We start from the raw sequence: 24,527 nt of genomic DNA, 5'->3' as shown, positions 1-24,527 counted from the left end.
ATAAATAAATAAATAAATTTACAAACTTTTCCTAGACTAAGAGGGAACAAAGTGGCCAGAATTCATGGGGGTGTAGAGGAAGGGTTTCACTTATCTGCAAATCCAGGGAAAGTGCTTCATTAAGGAGAAGCCATTAATATTATGGAAAGATCTCTTTCAGCCTCAGAGAGACCACTAGGAGAGGCCTGAGTACATAAGAGGCTTAAATGCACAGTTGGATCTTATATAAATGTTCTGAATGTGTTCTTGGAAAACAACAGGAGTATTTGAAAATGTTAATATAGTTTGAACCCTGAATGTAAAACAAGGTTCCTCCCACCTTTGACAAAGTAAACTCTCTTTTCTCCTAGGGGCATTTGTTTCTTTTAAAACCAGGAATTGAATGTCCCTGGCTCATTGAAGTTCAAGTTGGGGTCTGAGACAATGACAGGCCTCTATTTGCTCCCCTTTTCCAACTCTGGTGATCTGAAGTTGCTATTGCTTCCCTGATTGTAGCTGTCACTGCACTGATTCTGGATGAAATCATTCTGTTTGGTGCAGAGCAAGAGAGTTGGAAGGGGCTAGCAGTGTTCTTTACATTTCTGGTTTAATTGGTGATCCTGGCCAACCAGAGTCTATGCCCACCTCCTGAAAACTGCCTCAGAGATCAAGTTGGGAGGATAACTTTTACTGCTGAGGTCTAGATAGAAATGGCCCTTGTAAACTCTATTTCTCAAAACTAGTCTTATCAGGGAAACTTCATCTTGTTTGTCTAACAAGAGTTCTTGGCTAAAGCCAATACAACCTCAGGGGAGAAAGCTCTCAGAGCCTTGTCTGTAGGATCTAGATCCCCACAGTATTGTAAGTTTCTATATTCTTTATTATTTCTGGAAGAATGTTGCCTGGAGCCAAGATTATGAATTATGTGAAGTAAAATCCAGTGTCTGTCAATTTTTCTGTCCTTTTCCCTCATTCGTTCTTTTCTTTGCTTATTTAAAAATTTTGTTGATACATAATAGATGTACATATTTTCAGGGAACGTGGTATTTTGATAACTTCATATAATGTGTAATGAACAAATCTTCATTTACTTAATGTGTTTACTGAGCTCTGATTATTTTTCAAACATTGTACTAGGCATGGAGGACACAAGTTGTGAACAATGCAAGATCTCAATTTTCACAAAGCGTCCGCATAGAGTAGCAGTTCGAATGCTAACTCTGCAATCACATTGCTTAGGTTTGAATCCTGGCACTGTTTCTTCCCAGCTGTTTGACAGTAGACAAGTCATTTAACCTCTCTGTGCCCTAGTTTCTGCATCTGTAAAATGGGAATAATGGTAGATTGCCTCATAGGATTGTTATGAGGACTATATATGATTGACTGGCCCATATTAAATATTATGAGTTTTTACTAGATAATATGAAGCTTACATTCTAGTGGAAAAGATGGATAATTACATATCATGATAAGTGAAGGGAAAACAGGTTGATATATTTGTTATCCTGATACTGTTTGTATCTTATAACCTTTTTCCTAAAAAATGATCTGATAAAATCATTTGTATTATGAATTGAACAGTCTTAATAAATTTATATTTTTATGGAAGGCAAAATTCACATTAGATATAAAAAATTGTTAAACCTTTGTGTACTTTGGAATCATCTTGGAGAACCCACCCCCAGAGTCCAAGTTGGCTGCCAGAGTTCCTGCTATCACATCTACTTTCCAGGCAGCAGAAAGGAGGAAGAAAGAAGAAAGAGTGTGCCCTCTTTGAAGAAGTCTTTCCCAGAAGTTCCATGTAATATTTTTGCTTGCATCTCACTTTTTAAATTTAGGAGCATAGCTTCATCTAGCTGAAAGGGAGGCTAGAAAATCCAGTATTTTCTGTGTTGAATATTCTCTACTAAAACTCAAGGTTCTCTTTGTTAAAGAAGAAGGGAGAATAAATGTTGGGAAGCAATAAACAGTCCTTGCCACAGTGCCAGTCCAGCTCTTTGTCTAACTTCATATCCAAATTTGTTACTTTCCAAAACTCAATTTGGGACTATCATCAAGACTCCTCTTGTTCCTATTAGTTGTAACTGGGTTTTCTTTTTGGTTCAGATAAAATGAAAAGCTAACATGTATTGAGCACTTACTCTATGCCAAGCACTGCACAACAATGCTATGACGTAGACTGTTATTATCCCCATTTTATAGACAAGGAAATCAAAGCACAGAGAGGTTAAATAATTTGCTCAGTAGTGGCAGAGTTAGGATTCAATTCAAATGCAAGTAGTTTGGTGCCAGGATCTGATTATTAACACAGCACTGCTTGATTTAGAGTTAGCAAAATGGAATGAGATACAAGTAGGAAAAGGGCAGAGAAAGGCAGTGTAAGAATAGCATGTCTTTCATATGAAATGGTTACAAGTTCCATATTCATAACATATGGAACCTGTGAAAGGTATAACATTTTAAATGTTTTATCTGATTTTATACAACTACATGTTTCATTGAGCTAATTGCTTTTTGTAAGGACCTTCACAACCTAATCCTAAATTTTCACCTTTACCTTTGCTCATTCCACTCAGTGTGATATCATGAAAATAAATTTTAGAAATAGAGAAGGTTTGGTTTGTTCCCTACCTCTCTCACTCTTACCTGTATGGCTTTGAGAAATTTAGCTACTTTGTATCTGAGTTTTATTTTTCTTTAAAATGGAATGATAATACCTACTTTTTTGGTTTAAATTTTCGAATTGTTTTTAATCGGTGCAAAATAATTGTACATATCTCTGGGGTACAGTGTGATGTTTTGATACATACATACATCATATAAAAATCAAATCAGGGTATTTGGCATATTCACCACCATACATTTATTATTTCTTTGTGGTAAGAACATTCAAAATCCTCTCTTCTACTTATTTTGAAATATACAAAATGATGTTGTTAATCATAGTCACCCTACTGTGCAATAGAATACCAGAATTTATTCCTCCTCATTGTAACTTTGTACCTGTTGAGCAATCTCTCCCTATATCATCCTTCCTCTACCCCCACCCCAGCCTCTGGTAACCACTATCTACTCTGCATCTGTGTGATAAATTTAGATTTCATATGTGAGTGAGAACATACAGTATTTGCCTTTATGTGCTTGTCTTATTTCACTTAATGTTGTCAGGCTTATCTATGTTGTTGCAAATGATAGGATTTTATTCATTCTTATGGATGAATAGTATTCCATTGTGTATATATACTGCATTTTCTTTTTTTTTTTTTCATCTTCAGGTAGAGTGAAGCCTTTATTTTTTTCTAATCTTTTTTTATTATACTTTAAGTTCTTGGGTATATGTGCACAACGTGCAGGTTTGTTACATATGTATACATATGACATGTGGTGTGCTGCACCCATTAACTCATCATTTACATTAGGTATATCTCCTAATGCTATCCCTCACCCCTCCCCCCATCCCATGATAGGCCCCGGTGTGTGATGTTCACCTTCTTGTGTTCAAGTGTTCTCATTGTTCGGTTCCCACCTATGAGTGAGAACATGCTATATACTGCATTTTCTGTATCCATTCATCTGTTGATGGACATTTAGGTTGATTCCATATCTTGTCTATTGTGAATCGTGCTACAATAAGCGTAGGAGTACAGATATCTCTAGAACATCCTGATTTCATTTCCTTTGGATATATACTTAGTAGTAGAATTGCTGGATCATATGGTAGTTTTATTTCTAATTTTTTGAGAAACCATACTGTTTTCCATAATGGTTGTACTACTTTACCTTCTCACCAATAGTTCCCCTTTCTCCACATACATGCCAGCATTTGTTATTTCTTGTCTTTTTGATAATAGCCATTCTAATTGGGGTGAGGTGATATCTCATATTTCATTATTGTATTGATTTGCATTTCTCTGATGGTTAGTGATGTTGAGTATTTTTTCATGTATTTGTTGAACATTTGTATCTTCTCTTTTGAGAAATGTCTATTCAGCTCTTTTGCCCACTTTTTAATCAGATTATTTTTTGCTATTGAGTTGTTTAAGTTTCTTACATATTTTGGACATTAATCCTTTGTCGAATGCATAGTTTTCAAATATTTTCTCCCATTTTGTAGGTTGTATTTTTACTCTGTTGTTTGTCTCCTTTGCTGTACGGAGCTTTTTAGTTTGATATAATCCCATTTGTCTATTTTTGCTTTTGTTTCCTGTGCTTTTAGGATCTTACCAAAAAAAATATTGCCCAGATCAGTGTCCTGAAGTGTTTACTCTCTTTTATTTTAGTACATTCATAGTTTTGGGTTATACATTTAAGTCTTTGATCCATTTTGCATTTTTTAATATGGTGAGAGATAGGGGTCTAGCTTCATTGTTTTGCATGTGGATATCCACTTTTCCCAGCACCATTTATTGAAGAGCAACTACACAAGAGAAAGAAATAAAAGACATCTAAATTGGGAAGAAAGAAGTTAAGTTGTCCCTGTCTGCAGACCACATAGTCTTATATATATAAAACCCCAGACTCCATTAAAAAACTGTCAGAACCTATACATTTAGTAAAGTTGCAGGACACAAAATCAACATACAAATGTCAGGAGTGTCTCCATACACTGTTTGTGAATTATCTGAAAATGAAATCAACAATCACATTTAGAATAGCCAAAAAATAAAATACTTGGAAATAAATTTAACCAAGGAGGTAAAAGATCTCTACATTGAAAATGACAAAACACTGAAGAAAGAAATTAAAGAAGACACAAATAAATGGAAAGATAGTCCATGCTCATGGATTGGAAGAATTAATATTGTTAAAATGTTCATACTACCTGCAATGATCTACAGATTCCGTGAAATCCTTATCAAAATACCAATGACATTCTTCACAGAAATAGGACAATTCTAAAATTCATATGGAACCACAAAAGACCCACAATAGTCAAATGAGCAGAAATAACAAAGCTGGAGACATCACAGTACCTGACTTCAAAATACGTTACAATACTATAGTAATCAAAACAGCATGGCATGGGCATAAAAAATAGACACATAGACCAATGGAACAGAGTAGAGAACAGAGAAATAAATTCAAGCACTTACAACCAACTGTTTTTTGACACAGATGGCAAGAACAAACAATGGAGAAAGGATAATAGCTACTTTAAAAAGGCAGTTGCAGAGATCAAATAGGACAATGTAGGTGATATTTGAAATGAAATAAATTTCTTTTTGTCTTTTCATTTTCCTTTCTCTTTTCTCTTTCCCCACTTCCCACCCCACCTTTCCCCTTTTCCAGTGTGCCCTAATCAAACTAGTTTCTTTTATTTGAGCGTAATTTACTCATTCTAAACTCTCTACTTTTGATTTTGTCATTGCTTCTTCCTGAAATTTCTGCATTCCCTTCTTCCATTGATGTAGATTAGCATTTTTACATCTAAAGTCTGCCCACCATATGTGTTGTCTGGTCTGTAAATGTTTATTACCTGCTTTTAAATGGGGGCATGTTTGACTCATTCATCATATATCCCACCATTTGCTATTTTATTTATTTATTTATTTTGAGATGGAGTCTCACTCTGTTGCCCAGGCTGGAGTGCAGTGGTGCGATCTCGGCTCACTGCAAGCTCTGCCACCTGAGTTCACACCATTCTTCTGCCTCAGCCTCCCAAGTAGCTGGGACTACAGGCACCTGCCATCATGCCCGGCTAATTTTTTTTGTATTTTTAGTAGAGACGGGGTTTCACTGTGTTAGCCAGGATGGTCTCGATCTCCTGACCTCCTGGTCTGCTCACCTCGGCCTCACAAAGTGCTGAGATTACAGGCGTGAGCCACCGCGCCTGGCCCCATTTGCTATTTTCTTACACGTAGCCCATTTATACTGATTTGTGTTCTCCACTGGGCTTCTGAAGTCATCTCAGTTTGAGAAATCCTCCACTCCAATTTAAATTTCTGCTCATCATTTCAGGGCCATGTCAAATACCTTGTCTTCCATAAAAGTCTTGGTCACTGACTATAACATGAAATTTCTTGCTTACTCCACCATTTTTCTCTTAAAGTGCATGACATATTCTTCTTCCTCATCTTTGTGTCAATGGTATGTGTAGGTCTTACTTATACACCTACAATGAAGTCTAAGCTCCCTGAGAATAAGAATTCTATTTTGTTCATCTGTGCAACCTCAACATCTAGTAGCTGTCTTGGTCATGTTAGGCACTTTGATGCTTATTGATAGGTCAGAGAAACCACTCTTTTTGCAAAGCTAAGGTACAGAAGTGCACAGAACAAAAAGCATTTTGTAGAAATGCATTTAAAAATGTGTAATAACACTTCTTGGTAAGAATTCAAGAACCATCTGACCAGATGATCCTCTGGGAAAGATAGAAAGTAGTTTTTCACTCAATTCACAGTGCTGGCACAGGATCTGTGTTTCTTTAGTTTTGCTTCCAAATTGGTATTGACGTCAGTCACTGAGAAGTCTTGGTTGGCAATAAATTTCATATTCAACAGGATGGGCTTTGGAAAGTAAATGGAGTGAAAACCCATAAGTTAGGAAGCTCTAAAATGAATGTGCATGGTTAGTGTAATCAGTGACTAAATTAAGGTGAGGTTTATGGCTGTTTCAGTCTTTCATCATGAAGAAATTTCAAGAGCGGTCATGCACCACTTCCTGTTGATGAGTGGGAGGCCAGAGGGGTCAGAAAGTCAATGTCATTGAGAGGTCTAGTTCATAGGTGGGTTGACACATGGGCTTGAGTCTTGAAGAATAATTATTATCACCAGGCCATTTGGTTTTGTGTGGTTATCCGGAAAGCCTGAGATGGACTTTATATAGTCAACACTAACTTTTGAGTAAAGTGGAAAAACCATTGCTGAATTTCTGAGCAGTGTGGTAGTAAATGGAAAAAAATCTGTCTCAGGCTTTTGCAGGGATAAAAGAAATCATTTAGAACCGCCAACAAAATGAAGAAGGAGGCCAAGGCTGAATTCTGGTGCCCCAGTCTCTCTATCCTTTGTGACTTTGGTGTTGGTATTTTCACCACCAGCAACTAGGGCCCTCATGTTCTCTACTCCCACAATCAATCAAGAGATTGTGAGAAGATCTGTGTTTGTAGCAGTGTTTTCAATAGCAAAAAAGGTAGAAGCACCTAAAGACTAGCAATAAGAGGTTAGATAACTTATATAAGGTGCAAGCAGAAGCTAAGCAGCTGTCTAAAAAGACAGGATAGGATATAGGATGTAGGATGTAGGATAATATACTTGTTTTTTAAAAAGTGTGTGTATCCACCCCTACCCCCAGGTTCATGTGTATGTATATGTTGTACTCACAGAAATCTGGAAAGCATTTTACCAAATATCAACTATTTATCTGGTGGCTGGTGTGAATGGTGTTTCTAAGGAAAAGGTTTATTTTATATTTTATATTCCATGGTGTTTATGTTTTTATATAACAAGTATGCCTTACTTTTATGATCAATAAAAACAAAAATAGACTTCTTTTTGTTAAAAGGAAACAGAGTCCCTTTTGATATTCTTTATTCACATTGAGATATGAATCACTGACAAGAATTCTTAATATCACTCTTTTGAGAAAGAAGAGTGGGGTAGGATTTCACCAGGTATCAATGCCTTAACCTGATGAGATATGGTATTAAAGATGGGATTTCAGCTAGTTATTGGTAAACTGAAATGAGATATTTCATTTCTTGACTCCTCCCTTGGGGGGGTTCTTTTTTGTTGGTCAGGTGATCTTCAAATCACTTCCTACAAGTGCCAGCAGGGGCAGTGGAGGCCCAGCAGGTGAGCTCCTAGACTCTGCAGGGTTGCTTTGAACAGAGTAGTTCCATTTCTGCCTGCTTTTTGGGTATTAGGGTTTCAACTAGGATTTCATTTAGGAAAAATGATTATTCTGCTTAATAAAAGTTTGCAAACCACAGATCTACACCATACTTAACTATGAAAAAGGTAGGAATAAATACTCCTTTTTTATAGATGAGGGATTGAGGCTCAGAGGGTGAAGTGAGTTGCTTTGGGAGAGACATGGGGTAAGTAGTAGAGTCAAGACTTAAATCTATGTACTTGGACTCTCATGTTCAGCGATCTTTTTATTATGTCATATTACCTCCTATTAGTGGCCTGAAGGGGCTCCTTTTGGTAAGCTTAGGGCGGGGATACATCTGATGTAAGAAACATAGTGAAATGCCCAGGTGGATTTGAAAGGCATAATCTTATTACCTTAATGCCCAGATTTACCACTTTTTTCACCAGCCTGCTCTGGGTTTTGAGCAGGGCCCAGGAGCCCAGCAGATAAGACTTGCTTTGGGGCATGTCTGTACTTGAATTACCAAGGGAAGGAAGCTAACAGGAAGTTCTCATTGTGAGTTGGTAGCTGAGACTGGGATATAATTCCTTTCTTCCTTCTCCACAGCACTGGGCTACTTATGCCCAGGGTTCACTGAGATGCAGTGTGTCCCAGCTGCACTTTATAAATACCTTATTTCAGGGGTGGTTGATACCTTTACTCCCAAATTTCTCAACTGAAACCTATTTGTAAGGCGTATAGTCAGAGACAGGAAAAGTTTTTGGTTATAGGAGAAAATCCATGGATGGCACAGACCTGAGTGATTCCTCTGAGCATCAAGAGGCCAAACACCTGTTTACAAGAAGAAAAATTACTGAACGAATGGCCTTATCCATTACCCATGTTATTGCATTTTCATGCCTGACTGAACCATATGGTTTCCAGTCTCAGTTTTCTTCCTACAATGTGGCCTTTAGAACTTCCTTGAAGGCCTCTTGGTACCTTCTTTAGAACTCTCTTTTTGAGCTCTTGCTACCTGCCCTTCATTTTTCCCCTAGACCAGGAACTGTTCTGTCTTCTGCTTGGAACTGATCTAGAAAGTTCCTCTGTGTTCATTTATGTCTGTTCTCAGGGTCAGGCCAAGTTTGGCAGTAAGTCATCACATTGCTTTTCATTTGGTAGCAATTTTAATAGCCCCAGATGGGACTTTTTCTTAGGTTTTCATTTTATTTGTAGCAGAAATCCTCTAAATCAATAGTTGAAAAGAGAGGTGTTGTTCTCATAGCAGTGCAGACTTCCCTTACTATATTGTACCAGCGGCCACTTATTTTGTGGGAAGGCTGAGTGAATGATACTCTTCCCTTGGTGTATTTCATCCACAGAACAATATGGCTCAGGTGAGATTAAAGTGCTACGGGGAATAGATTACCTTGAGCTGGAGCTGTTTTTAAAATAAGGAGACAAACTAATGAAAGTTAGTTAGTCTGTCATGAGTAATTTATACTCAGCAAACAAGAGCGAATATTTTTTGAAAATAGATCATTTACAAGAGAAAAGAGAAGTTTCCTTATTGGTAGAATGTTTCACAAAGCCTGGAGTACAAGTGTAGGATTGTGAGTATAAAGGGAAAGATGTTGCTTTGGTTGTTGGGAGGTCTCGGTACCTGTCCAGATCCTGAGGCTAATTTTATTCAATATGATACTTACCTTTCATAAGTTGGAATGTCTGGTTGAACTTCCTTATCTAGAGAATGGAGACAAAATACTTGTCTTACCGACTTAATAAAGTTATTGGAAGGATCAAAGGAAATAATTTTCTAGCTCTTTGAAAATCTTTAAATTGAACACACATACACACTCTCTCTCTCACTTACCCACACACCCACCACCAGTCACCGAGTCTCACCTCTGGAATAGTTATGAAATTCTGTCCTTTTTCTATTTGCACTTTTCTCCCACAACCAGAGTTCATACCCATTTCCTGGGCTACTAGAAGTGTCTACTAGCCTATGTTTCTGCCTTCAGTCTTTCTGTCCTACAATCTGTTCTCCACTTCACTGCCAGATTCATCTTCCTAAATCCACATTTAATCATGTCTTCTTCCTGCTCTAAAATTGTCAGTAGCTACCTATTATTTGTTGAATCAAGTCCACATTACTTGGCCAGATTCAAAAGTCTTCATGATCTAACTCCTCCTGTGATTTCTGTCCTCATTATCCACTCCTTCCCTTATACCCTTGTATACTCCATCCAGCTTGTGACATTTATCCCCTATAAATGACCTGTACATTTTTAGAGCCTTTAGGTTTTTGTCATTCCCTCATCCTTTTGTTTTCAAACATCAAAATTCAATATTTTGAGGACCTGGTTGAAATGCCATTTTCTTTCATAAAACTTTTTGATATCTCCCTTAGGGGCATCTGTTTGACAGGGATATTATAAAGGGAACTGAAGCATTACATGGTGGTTGAGTGAAATGAGATGAGGTCTCAGATCCTTTCCAACTCAATTCCTTTTTCTAAGCAGTGCTTTTTGGATTAAAATGAGGTATGAATATTCCTGTTTTGATAAATCAAACAATGACATCTCTCCTATTCTTCCTAGCGTCTCCTCCTTTTTTCCTTCCTGAGTTTCTGCTTTCTCCGTTCATACTGGCAGAACACCTTGGTGTTTCTACCAAAGAGGATGTCAAGCTGGGGACTTTAATTGGAGCGGGCAGGATGTGTGTCAACATCATTTGAAAAAAAATGGTGCCAGTCTGTTGGCCTGGCGGATGTTATCACAAAACAATTTTAATCAGCGTAATTGCTCTCTCTTATTTATTGTTCCAGTATTTTGTGTCATTTTTAAACCCATGTCTTGTCCTCCCATCTCTTTCAAGTATACATCTTCCTTCTAGACTTCAACTCTTTGAGGGCAGGGACCTTCCTTATTTATTATTTTATCTCCTACAGTACCTACTAGTGTTCATTCAATGCTTGGTGAGTTGAATCAACAATGAATAAAGAAGGAGCTTTTTTCCCCTGGGCATAAGGTACAAAACAAAGGATTCCTTGACCCCTACCCATCCTCTGTGGCGTCAGCCTTTGTGAAGCTTCTCTTCGTAGCCAGGCAATAACCAGTCTCCTCTGTGATTTCTAGCAGAGGAGTTCTTGGCTTTGTGTGGTAATTCCACTGAGTCCCTAGGAGAGAGAGCAATTTCAGAAAGAATCATTTGTTCGGTTTCCATTCCATGCTGGGAAAACAAATACAAGAAAATATATCATAGCCATGAACCTTTCATTAGGAATCCTATAGCCATATGATACACAACTTCAACAAAATCCTATGAGCATGAATGAGATACAGCAACCACAGATAATATGAGATAATCATCACCCTGATGATCTAGGAAGGGGAGCATCAGAATGAGCAAAGAGGACCCAATGGAGCCTGCTTTAGTACACACACTTTGTGAAACAGTCTGGAAGTAGCTGGAAGGGTTAGCTACACAAAGCATGGACAGTAGTGTTAGTCTCTCTGAGTTCATTAGTTAACATTTGTATTTTTATTTCACCTGTAGCCCTGATCACAGATAATCAGGTCTCTTTCTCCCTTTTCTTTCTCTTTTTCATTCTCTCTCTTTCATTGTCTCGCCCTGCGCACACTCCTGTCTTCTGGACACCTATCTTCAGATCTAAGAGGCGTTACCTCACTCTCTCTGTATATATTACACTCTGAGGCTTAACAAACAATTTAAAATATGGAATTGTGTTGAAGCCCACACATAGAGGCAATGGTAAGGAATCCTTAGACTGTCAAAATATTGACTCATACAACCAACACATAATAATTAGAGACAGAACATTGTGAGTCAAGCTAGAATTTAGGAGAAAAGACTGACTGTAGTATAATGAGTGTTATTAATTGAAGGAAAGAATAGAGAAACAGAAAAAGAAGAGTCAGCAAGGAAAGCCTTGAGTGGCCAGGGTCAGAGGGACTCAGATACAGATTCTAGGAGGAATGTACATTTCAGGCATCAAGGAAGCCTTTTTCTCAACTGGGGGATAGGCCTCACTGTAGCCTGGGTAATATATACTTTTTTACCCAGAAACACCATCTTATCTGTACTCTGAGTTCATGTGCATCCTGTAATCTTCTGATGTTGAATTTCAGTCTTTGGCATCTTAACACCAGGAAGAGGCTTAGATAACACACATACACAGTCTCTCTCACCCACACACTCACCACCAGTCACCAAGTCTCACCTCACACACACACATACACACACATACACACACACACTCACAGAAACACACACACAGACATCTTGTCAAGACCTTTCCAAGGACCACCAGCTCTGCCAAGGACCTCCTCTCTGGCTAGTATATGAGGGAAAATCTTTGTTTTTCCATGCTGCTCCTGCCTTAGCCCATCATTGGCCTGAGTCTGGTAACTTGACCCTAGGCATCTGATATTCTGCCCATTGCTTTCTAGCCTTGGGTATCCATAGCAACAGCTTTGGAAAAGGAAACAGGCACCAGAGGCTTTCTTACGTCAGCCTGGTTTTTCCAGAGGCCAGCCAGGAAGAGCAAGCCTTGTGTTCTCAACCTTCCTGGCTTGCAGCGAGAAAATAAGAGTTCTCCAGTTGGAAAGACTTTCTAGGGACCAGAAACTGTATCTGGCTTGGGTACTTCTAAGGGGTTTATTTTTCCAAACCTAATTCTTGGCTTATTTGTCAAAATTCAGCGGGTATGTGCTGTAAGTGAGATGACCATATATCCTAAACCAAAACATGGTTAAATGGTTTAACCATGGCTTCTGAGGGGAGAAATTTATATATGTGAAAAGCCTGACCAAGGTACACAAATAAAGTAACATATAATTGACAAATTTGACAAATCTTCTTTATTATAAAAATAACAGCTATATGAAGTTATATGAAATTAGGATGGGCCAGAATAATTTACAACAAATATTTGTTGAGCACCTATTATGTACTGAGCACCGTCCTTAGTACTTGAAATATATCAGGACACAAAATAAACAATAAGATTCCTACCTTTGTGGAGCTAACATTCTAGAAGCAGGGCTGTATATCACCACACTTTCAAAGGTCTTTCCTGGAGTGTTTTTAAAAAATAAGCTCTTTTCAGGTGTTAGCCTTATAGTAAATAAACTTTGATGATGTGAAACCAACTATTACAGTAGTATTTATTTATGTCACATGGGAGATGTTGAAAAAGGCATCTGGCAATAACCTCTAGCCAACACTTCACTGGGGGACTATAGAATTGAACTTTATTCCTTGAGTGGTTTTATCTCATGCTCCAGGCACACCTTTGTTAGTGGTAAACAACCAGTAATAAAACAAAAGAATAGTGTACTTCTTATAGGGTTTAATTACCTCAGTCATTTGAACTGATATGGCCATTACTTGTATCAAGTCATAGCCTTTGAAGTGGTCAGCACTGCTGCCACATGTCAAAGTTCAGTCTCATATACTGTGCAATTTCCTATTTGTGGTTGTCATTATCGACTTTTTACGTATCCTTAGTATGCAGCACCAGTGAATGACACATAAGAGGTCCTTGAATACTTGTGGAACACATTAGTGAATGATTGAGTAAATGAATGAATGGGTGAACGAGCAAATATGTGCCTAGGCAGTAGCTTGACTTGTTGGTAAGGGGAGTGTTTGTCAGTTGTTACTGCAGTTTTGGAAAAAAATTATCCTTTAAAATAAAAAAAGATACGGATCAGAAGGGGAAGTGGGACCCCTTGTGGTTATATTTCTCCCATAGGAAAATTATACTGACAATAAAAAGGAGTACCCAGAGTTGATTAACTTAAGACTTTGAATCAATTTCTAGGGCTCATAGAGTCCTGCAGCCAGTTCTCTAATTCAGTGGTTCTTACTTTAGTGTGCCTTAGAAGCATTGGAGGACTTATATAAAAAAAGACTTCAGAAAAACCTATAAGCCTGAAGGAACTGAGATCCTATATTTGGCCTCCATAAACAGAATAACTGTCAGCCAAGAGTTTTGTATCCAGCAAAACTAAATTTCAGAAATGAAGGAGAAATAGTTATTTTTAGACAAACAAATGCTGAGACAATTTGTCACTACCAGACCAGCCCTACAAGAAATCATAAAAGGAGTTCTAAATCTTGAAATAAAAAGTCAACATGTACCAGAATAGAACCTCTTGAAAGCTTGAAACTCACAGAGCATATAAAACAATTACGCAATAAAAAAAACAAACTAAGTAACAATTAACATGGTGACTGGAACAGTATCTCACATCAATATTAATGTTGAACATAAATGGCCTAAATGCTCCACTTAAAAGATACAGAATGTCAGAATGGTTAAAAAAATCACAAACCAAATATCTGCTATCTTTAAGAGACTCATCAGGCTGGGAGAAGTGACTCAGGCCTGTAATCCCAGCACTTTGGGAGGCCAAATCGGGTGCATCACCTGAACTCACAAGTTCAAGACCAGCCTGGCCAACCTGGTGATACCCTGTCTCTACCAAAAATACAAAAATTAGCAGGGTGTGGTGGTGCATGCCTGAAACCCCAGCTACTTGGGAGGCTGAGGCACAAGAATCACTTGAACTCAGGAGGTAGAGATTGCAGTGAGCCAAGATCATGCCATTGTACTCCAGTCTGGGTGACAGAGCAAGACTCTGCTGGGGGAAAAAAATGACTCACCTAATACATAAGGATTCATTAAACTCAGGGTAAAGGCTTGGAAAAAGATATCCCATGCAAATGGAAATCAAAAGTGGGCAGGAGTAGCTATCCCTACATTAGATAAAACATTTTAAAGGAACAACAGTAAAAAAAGGACAAAGAAAGTCATTCTATAATGATAAAATGATCAATCCGACAAGATATTACAACCCTAAATTTATGTGCATCTAACTCTAGAGCCCCAGATTCACAAAACAATTACTATTAGAACTAAGAAATGAGATAGACAGCAACACAATAACAGTGGGAGACTTCACTCCACTGACAGCACTAGTCAGATCAAGACAGAAAGTCAATGAGAAACAACGGACTTAAACTACACTCTAGAACAAATGGACCTAACAGATAGTGACAGAACATTCTACCCCAAAACTGCAAAATATACGTTCTTCTCATCAACACATGGAATGTTCTCCAAGATAGACCATATTATAGGCCACAAAATATGTCTCAACAAATTTGAAAAAAAATCAAATAATATCAAAGATCTTCTCAGATCATGGTGCAATAAGACTAGAAATCAACTTTAAAAGGAACCCTCAAAACTATGCAAATACATGGAAATTAAACAATCTGCTCCTGAACAATTTTTCGGTTAACAATGAAATCAAGATGGAAATTAAAAATTCTTTGAAATGAAGGACAATAGTAACACAAGTTATCAAAACCTCTGGGATACAGCAAAAGTAGTGCTAAGAGGAAAGTTTATTGCACTAAATGCCTCAATCAAAAAGTCTGAAAGATCACAAATTGACAACCTAATGTCATACCTCAAGGAACTTGAGAAACAAGAATAAACCAAACCCACAGCTAGCAGAAGAAAAGATATAACAAAGATCAGAGCAGAACTAAATGATTTTGAAACAAAAAAATACAAAATATCAATAAAGCAAAAAGTGGGTTCTTTGAAAAGATAAACAACATTTATAGACCATTACCTAAATTAATCGTGCAAAGAAGAGGAAGATTCAAACAAGCTCAATTAGAAATGAAACTGGAGACATTACAATAGACACCACAGAAATACAAAGAATTATTTGAGACTACTATCAACACCTCTATGCACAAAAACTAGAAAATCTAGACAAAACAGATAAATTCCTGGAATCAACCTTCTTGGATTAAATCAGGAAGAAATAGAAACCATTAATAGACCAATAACAGTGAAATTGAATAAGTAATAAAATTATTGCCAACAAAAAAAGCCCAGGGCCAGATGAATTCACAGCTGAATTCTACCAGACATTGAAAAAAGAACTGGTACCAGTCCTAATGAAAATATTCCACAAGATTGAGTAAGAGGGAATTCTTCCTAACTCATTCTATGAGCCAATATTACCCAGATACTAAAACTAGGAAAGGACATACCAAAAAAGAAAACTACAGGACAATATCCCTGACGAACGTAGATGCAAAAATCTTCAACAAAATACTGACTAACAAAATCCATCAGTACATCAAAAAGATAATATACCGTGATTAAGTGGGTTTCATCCCAGAGATACAGAGATGGTTTAATATATGCAAGTCAATAAATGTGATATACCACATAAACAGAATTAAAAACAAAAACCATATGATCATCTCAATAGATGCAGCAAAAGCATTTGACAAAATCCAGCATCCCTTTATGGTAAAACCCCCACAAACTTTCCATAGAAGGGGCTTACCTCAAAATATAAAAGCCATCTATGACAAACCCATAGCCAAGATTATACTGAATGGGGAAAAGTTGAAAGCATTTCCCCTGAGAACTAGAACAAGACAAGGGTGTCTACTTTCACCATTTCTATTCAACATAGTGCTAGAAGTCCTAGCCAGAGCAATCAGGCAACAGAAGGAAATAAAGGGCATCCAAATTTGAAAAGAGAAGGTCAAACTGTTGCTGTTTGCAAATGGTATGATCATAAACCTAGAAAATGCTAAAGATTCTTCCAAAAGATTCATAGATTTGATAAATGAATTCAGTAAAGTTTCAGGTTACAAAATCATTTATACAAATCAGCAGCACTGCTATACACTAACAATGAGCAAGATGAGAATCAAATGAAGAACTCAATCCCTTTTATAACAGCTGTAAAAATACAAAATACCCAGGAATATACTTAACCAAGGAGGCAAATTATCTCTACAAGGAGAACTACAAAACACTGCTGAAAGAAATTATAGATGACACAAACAAATGTAAACACATCCCATGCTTCTGGATAGGAAGATCAATATCATAAAAATAGCCATACTTCCCAAAGCAATCTAGAGATTCAATACAATCCCTATCAAAATACCAACAACATTTTCACAGAATTAGAGAAAACGAGCCTAAAATTCATATGGAACCAAAAAAGAGCCTGAATAGCTAAAGCAATCCTAAGCAAAATGAACAAATCTGTAAGCATCACATTACCAGACTTCAAATTATATCGCAAAGCTAGAGTTACCAAAACAGAAGGATACTGTTATAAAAGTAGACATGTAAACCAATGGAACAGAATAGAGAGCCCAAGAGTGAAGACAAATACTTATAACCAACTGATCTTTGACAAAGCTGGCAAAAATATAAATCAGGGAAAGGACACCCTATTGAATAAATCATCCTGGGAAAACAGGATCCCTGTCTTTTTATCTTATACAAAAATCAACTCAAGATGGATCAAAGACTTAAATCTAAGGCCTGAAATCCATAAACATTCTAGAAGATAACCTAGGAAAAATTCTTCTAGACATTGGCCTAGGGAAAGAATTGATGACTAAGACCCCAAAAGCAAATGTAACTAAAATAAAAAGAAATAAATGAGACCTAATTAAACTAAAAATCTTCTTTGTAGCAAAAGAAGTAATCATCAGAGTAGACAGATGACCTACAGAATGGGAGAAAATATTTGTAAATTATGTACCTGACAAAGGACTAATATCCACAATCTGCAAGGAACTCAAACAAATGAGCAAGAAAAAACTAATCCCATGAAAAAGTAGGCAAATGACATGAACAGACATTTCTCATAAGAAGATATACAAATGTCCAACAAACATATGAAAAAATGTTCAACATCACTAATCATCAGGGAAATGCAATTAAAACTACAATGAGATACCACTTTACCCCTGCAAGAATGGTCATTATTGAAAAGTCAAAGAACAATAGATGTTGGCATGCACGTGGTAAAAAGAGAACACTTATATACTGCTGGTGGGAGTGTACATTAGTAGAACCTCTATGGAAAACAGTATGAAGATTTCTTAAAGACCTGAAAGCAAATATACCATTCAATCCAGCAATCACACTACTGGGTATCTACCCAAAGTAAAAGAAGTCATTATATCAAAAAGACTCTTCTATGTGTATGTACATCACAGCACAATTCACAATTGCAAAGATGTGGACCCAACCTAAGTGCCCATCAACCAATGAGTGGATAAAGAAAGTGTGGAATATATACACCATAGAATAATACTCAGCCATAAAAAAAGAAAGAAATAATGTCTTTTGCAGCAACTTGGATGGAGCTGGAGTCCATTATTCTAAGTGAACTAAGGAAAGAAAAACCAAATACTGTATGTTCTCACATATAAGTAGGAGCTAAGCTATGGATATGCAAAGGCATACAGAGTGGTATAATGGATGTTGGAGACTCAGAAGGGAGAGGGTAGGAGGGGGTGAGGGATAAAAACTGCATATTGGGTACAATGTACACTACTTGGGTGATAGGTGCACTAAAATCTCAGATTTCACCACTATGCAATTCATTCATGCAACCCAAAACCACTTGTACCCCAAAGGCTATTGAAATAAAAAAATATTAAACAAAGGTTATCTGATTGCACCTTCAGAGCTTTTGATTCATTACATCTGGGGTGAGGGCCAAGAATTGGAATTCCTAGGAAGCTACCAGATGATGCTAATGTTGCTATCCTGGGAACCTTTTTTTTAAAAAACAAATTATTTCCTGACTTTTTAATGATTGCCATTCTAACTGGTGTGAGATGATATCTCATTGTGGTTTTGATTTGCATTTCTCTGATGGCCAGTGATGATGAGCATTTCTTCATGTGTTTTTTGGCTGTATAAATGTCTTCTTTTGAGAAGTGTCTGTTCATATCCTTTGCCCACTTTTTGTTGGGGTTGTTTGTTTTTTTCTTGTAAATATGCTTGAGTTCTTTGTAGATTCTGGATATTAGCCCTTTGTCAGATGAGTAGATTGCAAAAATTTTCTCCCATTTTGTAGGTTGCCTGTTCACTCTGATGGTAGTTTCTTTTGCTGTGCAGAAGCTCTTTAGTTTAATTAGATCCCATTTGTCAATTTTGACTTTTGTTGCCATTGCTTTTGACGTTTTAGACATGAAGTCCTTGCCCATGCCTATATCCTGAATGGTATTGCCTAGGTTTTCTTCTAGGGTTTTTATGGTTTTAGGTCTAACATTTAAGTCTTTAATTCGTCTTGAATTAATTTTTGTATAAGGTGTAAGGAAGGGATCCAGTTTCAGCTTTCTACATATGGCTAGCCAGTTTTCCCAGCACCATTTATTAAATAGGGAATCCTTTCCCCATTTCTTGTTTTTGTCAGGTTTGTCAAAGATCAGATAGTTGTAGATATGTGGCATCATTTCTGAGGGCTCTGTTCTGTTCCATTGATCTATATCTCTGTTGTGGTACCAGTACCATGCTGTTTTGGTTACTGTAGCCTTGTAGTATAGTTTGAAGTGAGGTAGCGTGATGCCTCCAGCTTTGTTCTTTTGGCTTAGGATTGACTTGGCAATGCAGGCTCTTTTTTGGTTCCATATGGATTTTAAAGTAGTTTTTTCCAATTCTGTGAAGAAAGTCATTGGTAGCTTGATGGGGATAGGATTGAATCTATAAATTACCTTGGGTGTGGAGAAATAGGAACACTTTTACACTGTTGGTGGGACTGTAAACTAGTCAAACCATTGTGGAAGTCAGTGTGGCAATTCCTCAGGGATCTAGAACTAGAAATACCATTTGACCCAGCCATCCCATTACTGGGTATATACCCAAAGGACTATAAATCATGCTGTTATAAAGACACATGCACACATATGTTCATTGCGGCACTACTCACAATAGCAAAGACTTGGAACCAACCCAAATGTCCAATAATGATAGACTGGATTAAGAAAATGTGGCACATATACACCATGGAATACTATGCAGCCATGAAAAATGATGAGTTCATGTCCTTTGTAGGGACATGGATGAAGATGGAAACCATCATTCTCAGTAAACTATCGCAAGGACAAAAAACCAAACACCGCATGTTCTCACTCATAGGTGGGAATTGAACAATGAGAACACATGGACACAGGAAGGGGAACATCACACCGGGGCCTGTTGTGGGGTCGGGGGAGGGGGAGGGAGAGCATTAGGAGATATACCTAATGTAAATGACAAGTTAATGGGCGCAGCACACCAACATGGCCCATGTATACATATGTAACAAACCTGCACGTTGTGCACATGTACCCTAGAACTTAAAGTATAATAAAAAATATATAAAAAATAAATAAATAAAAATAAAAAATAAAAATAAATAAAATCTCAAAAAAATTATTGACACGATAATTGTACATATTTATGAGGTACAATGTAATTTTTGAATACAACATATAATGATCAAATCAGGGTAATTACCATATCTGTCATCTCAAACATTTATCATTTCGTTGTGTTGGGAATATTCAAAATCCTCTCTTCTAATGTTTTGAAAACATACAATAAATTACTGTCAACTGTAGTCACACTACAGTGTTATGGAACGCTAGTACTTATTCCTCTTACCTAGCTGTAATTTTGTATCTGTTAACTAACTTCTTTCTATCGTCACTCCCCTCTAGTAACCACTATTTTACTCTCCATTTCTATCAGATCAACTTTTAGTTTTTGCACATGAGTGAGAATATGGGGAGTATTTATATTTCTGTGGTTAACTTATTTCACTTAACATAATGTTCTCCAGGCTTTTCCATATTGCTGCAGATGACAGAGTTTCATTCTTTTTTGTGATTCCTTAGTATTTCATTGTGCATTTATAGCACATTTTCTTTGTCCATTCATCTGTTGACAGACACTTAGGTTGATTCCATATCTTGCCTATTGTGAATAGTGCTGCAATAAACACAGGAGTGGAGATATCTCTTCAATATCTTGATTTCCTTTTCTTTGAGTATATACCCAGTAGTGGCATTGCTGGATCATACAGTAGTTCTATTTTTAGTTTTTTGATGAACCTCCATACTGTTTTCCATAATGGTTGTATTAATTTACATTTCTACCAAGAGTGTCTAAGAGTTCCCTTTTCTCTGCATCCTCATCAGCATTTGTTATTTATTTATTTATTTATTTTTTGATGCTTGGAAACTATATTCTTCAGGTTTTTTTTTAAACCGTATCTTTTTGATAATAGCCATTCTAACTGAGGTGACATAATATCAAATTGTGGCTTTGATTTGCATTTACATGATGATTAGAGATGTTGAGCATTTATTTATGTACCTGTTGGCCATTTGTATGTCTTTTGAGAAATGTCTGTTCAGATCAATTGCACATTTTTAAATGAGGTTATTTGGGTTTTTCTGCTGTTGTATTCAGTTCCTTATATATTTTGGTTATTAATCTCGTGTCATATGAATAGGTTTTTTGTTGTTGTTGTTATTGTTCTTGTTTTTTGAGATGGCGTTTCACTCTTGTTGCCCAGGATGGAGTACAATGGCATGATCTCAGCTCACTGCAACCTCCGCCTCCCGGGTTCAAGCGATTCTCTGCCTCAGCCTCCCGAGTAGCTGGGATTACAGGCATGTGCCACCATGTCTGGCTAATTTTATATTTTTAGTAGAGATGGGCTTTCTCCATGTTGGGCAGGCTGGTCTCGAACTCCTGGCCTCAGGTGATCTGCCCGCCTCAGCCTCCCAAAGTGCTGGGATTACAGGCATGTGCCACTGCACCTGGCCATCAGATGAATGGCTTGCAATATTTTTCCCATCCTGCCAGTTGTTTCTTCATTCTGTTAACCGTTTCCTTTGCTGTGCTTTTTAGTCTGATGTAATCTCATTTGTCTATTTTTACTTCTGTTGCCTGAGCTTTTGAGATTTTAGCATACAATCTTTCCCAGACCAATGTTCTGAAGTGTTTCTTGTGTGTTTTCTTCTGGGAGTTTTATAGTTTATTGTCTTAAAGTTTTTAATCCATTTTGAGTTAATTTTGGTACATGATGAAAGGTGGGAGTCTAGCCTAGTCTAGTATTCTGCATATGAACATCCAGTTTTGCCAGCACCATTTATTGAAGAGACTGTCTTTTCCCAAGTGTATGTTCTTGCTGATTTTGTTGAAAGCCAGTTGGATGTATATACATGGATTTATTTCTGGGTTATCTGTTATGTTCCATTAGTCTATGTGTCTCTTTTATGCCAGTACCATGCTGTTCTGTTTACTATAGCTTTGTAGCATATTTTGAAGTCAGGTAGTGTGATGCCTCCAGATTTGTTCTTTTTGCTCAGAAATGCATTGGTTATTCTGGGTCTTTTGTGGTTCCATACAACTTTTAGAATTTTTTTTCTATTTTTAGGAGAAGGGCCTTAGTAATTTGATAGGAATTGCCTTGAATTTGTAGATTGCTTCAGTTACCATTAACAATATTAATTCTTTCAATCAATAAACGTGGGATGTTTTTACATTTCTTTGTTTCCTCTTCAATGTCTTTTATTAGTGTTTTGTAATTTTATGTGTAGATGTCTTTCATCTACTTGGTTAAATTCATTCCTAAGTATTTTGTTTTATTTTTGTAGCTGTTGTAAGTGGAATTGCTTTTTTGATTTCCTTTTCAGTTAGTTCATTATTCATGTATAGAAACACTACTTAGTTTTGTATGTTGATTTTGTATGCTGCAACTTTACTGAATTTATCAGTTCTAAGAGTTTTTTGATGGAGCCTTTAGGTTTTTCTATATATAAGATCATATCATCTGCAAACAGGGACAATTTGACTTCCTCCTTTCCAATTTGGGTGCCATTTATTTTTTCCTTTTGTCTAATGTCTAGGATTTTCAGTACTATGTTGAATGAGTAATAAAAGTGGGTATCCTTGTCTTGTTCAAGTTCTTAGAGAAAAATCTTTTAAGTTTTCCTCATTGAGTATGATGTTAGCTGTGGGTCTGCCATATCTGGCCTTTATTGTGTTGAGGTACATTCTTTCTATACCTAATTGTTGTGGGTTTTTATTATGAAATGGTAAAATGCTTTTTTTGCATCTATTGAAATGATCATATGGATTTTCTCCTTCATTCTGTTGATACAATGTATCACATTTATTGATTTGCATATGTTGAACCATCCTTGAATCCCTGGGATAAATCTCACTTGATCACGTTGTATAATCTTCTGGTTGTGCTGTTGAATTTGGTTTGCTAATATTTTGCTAAGGATTTCTGCATCTATGTTCATCAGGGATTTTGGCCTATAAAGTGTGTGTGTGTGTGTGTGTTTATTCTTCCATGGCTTTGGTATCAGGGTAATAATGCTGGCCTTGTATAATGAGTTTGAAAAAATTCCATGCCCTTTAAGTTTTTGGAATAGTTTGAGAAGAATTGGTGTTAGTTTTTTTTAAGGTTTGGTAGAATTCAGTGAAGCCATCAGATCCTGGGCTTTTCTTTGATGAGAGAATTTTGTATTACTGCTTCAATCTCATTAGTGGCTCTTGATCTCTTCAGGTTTTCTATTTCTTTCTGTCTTAGTCTTGATAGGTTGTATGTGTCCAGGAATTTATCCACTTCTTCTAAGTTTTCCAATTTATTGATGTATATCTGTTCATAGTAGTCTCTAATGATCCTTTGTATTTCTGTGGTGTCAGTTGTAAGGTCTCCTTTTTTCTGATTTTATTTATTGAGGTCCTTTTTCTTAGTGTAGCTTATTGTTTGTCAAGCTGGTTTATCTTTCCAAGTAACCAAATTTTCATTTTTGTTGATCTTTTGTACTGTTTTAATCTATCATTTATTTATGCTCTTAACTTTATTTACTTCTATTAATTTTGAGTTAGTTTTTGCTTGGTTTTCTAGTTCCTTGAGGTGCATCATTAGGTTGTTCCTTGAAATCTTTCTAATTTTTTGATGTAAGCATTTATTTTTATAAAAATCACATTCATTACTCTTTTTCCTATATTCCATAGATTTTGGTATGTGATGTTTCTATTTCAATTTGTTTCAAGGCATTTTAAAATTTCCTTCTTAATTTATTCATTGACCCATTGATCATTCAGGAGCATGTTGTATACTTTCCATGTATTTGTATAGTTTCCAATGTTCCTCTTGTTATTGATTCCTAGTTTTATGCCATTGTGGTCTGAGGAGATATTTGATATGATTTTGATTTTTTTGATTTTTAAAAATTTGTTGAGGCTTGTTTTCTGGTCTAACATATGGTCTATCTTTAAAAATGTTCCATGTGTTGATAAGAATGTGTATTCTGCAGTTGTTGGGTTAAATGCTCTATCAATTCCTGTTTGGTGCATTTGGTCTATAGTGAAGTTTAAATTTAATATTTCTTTGTTGATTTTCTCTCTAGATGAATGAAAGAAAGAAAGACTATTGTACTGAGGTCTATCTCTTTAGTTCTAATAATATTTGCTTTATATATTGGAGTGCTCTGGCATTGGGGCATATATATTTACAATGGTTATATCTTCTTGCTGAATTGATCCATTTAACATAATATAATGATGTCCTTTGTCTCTTTTTACAGTTTTAACTTAAAGTGTACTTTATCTCGTATAAGTTTAACTACTCCTACACACTTTTGTTTTCTGTTTGCATAGAATTCGTCATTTCAAGTTCAGTCTCTCTGTGTCTTTACAGGTGAATTGATTTTCCTCTAGGCAGCATATATTTGTGTCTTGTTTTCTTACCCATGGAGTCATTCTATATCTTTACTTTTTTCATATTTAATTTTTGGGGGTATAGAGTAGGTGTATATATTTATGAGATACATGAGATGTATTGATATGGGAATACAGTATGTAA

Source organism: Symphalangus syndactylus, chromosome X, assembly GCF_028878055.3.
Source record: "Symphalangus syndactylus isolate Jambi chromosome X, NHGRI_mSymSyn1-v2.1_pri, whole genome shotgun sequence".
Classification (NCBI taxonomy): Eukaryota; Metazoa; Chordata; class Mammalia; order Primates; family Hylobatidae; genus Symphalangus; species Symphalangus syndactylus.
The sequence above is the reverse complement of the archived record's forward strand: the minus strand, read 5'-3'. Positions refer to the sequence as shown.